Genomic DNA, 3,331 nt, shown 5'->3' on the forward strand with positions numbered 1-3,331 from the left:
TGGGGCTTTGCTTTCAGCAGCTTCAAACAGGTAACCTTTGGGGAAGCAGTGGGACCAGCTGAGAATCCAGAGGTCCAGGCAAGGCCCAGGTAAGCTAAAGAAAGGTTCTTTCCCTACTTCTGCTACTGGCAATCATGAACAGACGCAAGCAGTGCCACTTAGGTAGAGCTACATGGTAGGTCACATAGAAAGCATTTCTCTTGCTGGTAGTGCTGAAAGTACTGTAGGATAGGAGATCCCAAGGGCACTCAGTGCTACTTTGTGTGGACACATCTGGGGCATTTGGGAAGTATGGTAAGGGCCTGAAATGTGCATGTGAACTCCAGCTTGGGATGCTTTCCTGGGTCAGTCCCCGGGAACAATCTGATAAAGCAGTACACATATGGCCAGTGAGATCACAATTTCAAACCTCGTGCAGGTGGTTTTTTCTAGCTAAGAAATTGTCTTAGCTGTCTCCTGCCTTGAAGCTAGTGTAGCTACGTGCACGTACAAAATGAATGTGACACACTACAATTTCTAGTTACTAGCATTTTATGCCTACACTACCAAAGTGGCTGAAAAAGGTTTCTGGCACTGTTAGTTCAGACCTTAATGCAACTGCATCAAAGCCAGCTTCTTCTAATGGACTTAAACACTGAAGTATTTATTTTAATTTAAAACATTTAGAAACTGAACCTAGAAATGGAAGCACTTCCCCCAGATGTGGCATATATTACCAGAAGAGCTGCCAAGGCTCAGTTGTTTCCTCCCAGCAGTGAGAGCCAAGGCACCAGGTGAGACAGCCCCGACACGCACATCCGTAATCCCTGGATTTCAATCCCCGTCAGTTTCCCAAGTGCACTGTTTTATCCCATTGTGCTGAAAGGAAATGACTTCACACAGATTCTACTGATGATTGCATGCAGAAGTTATGATTTTTTGCCTGCCAATAAAACAGGACTCTCCCACAGTGTATTGCTACCAATATGTTCCACACTCAGGGTGGGGCTCCTGAAAAGTGCGTCTAACTATCATGAGCTTCCAGAGGAGTGACCTTTCTCTTCGTTTGCCTCTCTATATCATAAAGTAGAACAGATTTTTTGTTTGTTTCTGTCTCCAAAGTATATCATCAAAATATCTACATATTTGCTACGAAAGCATTCTGTTCCAATACTTTTATCTAAAACATGAGATTAGCAAAGTGTCATTCATAGATGGCATCTGGTGCAAACTATTTTAAGACCATATTTAGAAAAGGGGCTGAAGTGTCTATATCTACTGTTTTCAGGCTCTCTCACTGATAAAAGGTTTCTTTGCATTTCTTCTGTCAAGTACATTCTGAACTCCACAGCACAAAACCCCTGCCTGCTCATTGACATGGTATTTGAGCTTCAGATTAATAACCTCTCAATTATTTTTCTGACAAGACGCTAGTATACCAACCAGAGCAGATTTGCCCGCAGGGAAACTCATAAAACATGAATTGGAGAGCCAGTCCATAAATAGAAATTGCTCAGATTGTATATCTAGTCCATCACAGTATGAAGATTTCATCCAGGACAAATGAGTGCACCCATTTCCTGCTGGAGACATTTATCCACCTTCAACTCAGCCCACTTGCATCTTGGAACTGTGACTCTTTCTCTCAGTAATACCTTATAGGTTTGCATATTTTCTGTGATTTTAACATCTTCTGAGATTATATATTTCAATACGATCTCATGTTGACAAGGCTAGAAAGGAAAATCTATCTATCTAAACTACTTTGGGAAACCTAGAAATGCCATATTCATGGGTTGAAAAACATATCAGGCGCGTGCAGCGGATCTGACCCTCTGGCTGCGGCATGCATGTGCTGCACAGATGGCTTGAACACGAGCTGTGAACCCCACACATGCCCATTCCCCGGGTCCACACACACACTACCAGCAGGCAGCCCCTGCCCATGCATATGTAGGTGTAGATACAGGTAGGGCTATTGCACCTCGCACGCGCCAGCTGCCTGCTAGGGGATCCTCCACCACTCAAAGCCTTTACAAAAATGTTAGAAGATTTTGGGACAGGCTGTATGTCAGTGAGGAGGTACGGGCTTGCTGCTACCGGGTCAAGTTCTGTGGCCACTGGCACAACCCTACAGCAGTTCAGACCTGCTGTTCAAAGAGGTCCTTTCTGACCTCAAACTCTTCTCAACAGAGTAATTGAGAGAGTTGTTATTCTATAGTGCCTGACTGACAACTTAAGTGCTCACAGTTCATTTTCGGATGTACAGTTTCAGTCCCCGTTACAATATTTGCTATCAAAAAGCTATCTCTGGCATTAGTTCCAAACAACCAAGCTGATGATCTGAAGCAGAGTGACTGCTTGGGATTTTTTGGGGGGTAGGGGGAGAGTTAGGACATGGTGGGAGAAGAGAAGCCAAATGTTATTTTCTTAATTCCTCAGCAAAAAGCAAAATGAGTAAAGTGAACAACAAGCAAATCCATTCAAGCACAAAACAGCAAGGCATCCTAGGAGAGCAAGAACCAGAGCTTGTTAATAATAAGAGACATTACACACCTCATCATGGAATTCAAAATATTTGACAAGGCAAAGCCTGTTGAGTTCTGTAAATAAAGTATGAATGTTGGTGCTCCAGGGCAAAAAACGAGAACAAGCAGATACCAAAAAATACAAAGGTGAGTTTAAGCTCCTCCATCTAAAGTCTTTTCAAACACTCTAAAGGATCCCAGGTTTCTCAGTGACATCCTGTTCGTTCAGTGTAGCAAAATGCTGAGCAAATGACAAGTACAGGGCAAACCTGATTGCTCAGACTGTGGAAAACTCATCGCAATTACCTTGGTATGTTAAGTGTCACTGTGGAACATAAAGCTATCTGGCTGGTGCTTAAAAAAGTGCAAGAGGAATTCATTAGCATTTTTATGGAGAATAAATACTTTCTTGCTTATAATTTAGTAGCAAGGCGATATTGATAAATAAAGATCTAATGGATGGAAGTGTCTCATCACTGAATCTCGTTTGCACAAGGCTGCTAAGTCAGGCTATGTGGTCCTTATTCCTGTGAGCAAGTCTGCTCACTTTGGTGGGATAGCAAAGGTCTGCGTCCCTTCAGCTTTTATACAAATTCAAAGCCCACAAAACACAGCTACCTTGGTGAGGAGAGACAGCAGCAAACTCAAGAATAGCACACTTATACCCTTGCTACAGCCTGGTGTTGTCATTCCCAAAGACATCACAAACAACTCCTAATCTCTTAAAATGTAACCAAAGCTGGGTTTCAACAGAGATTAGCTGAAAGCTCAGCTCAAGGGCACTTTTTGAAGATGAAGGGCTCAACAAAAGTCCCTTGCTTGCA

Source organism: Aptenodytes forsteri, unplaced genomic scaffold, assembly GCF_000699145.1.
Source record: "Aptenodytes forsteri isolate BGI_AS27 unplaced genomic scaffold, ASM69914v1 Scaffold336, whole genome shotgun sequence".
Lineage (NCBI taxonomy): Eukaryota > Metazoa > Chordata > Aves > Sphenisciformes > Spheniscidae > Aptenodytes > Aptenodytes forsteri.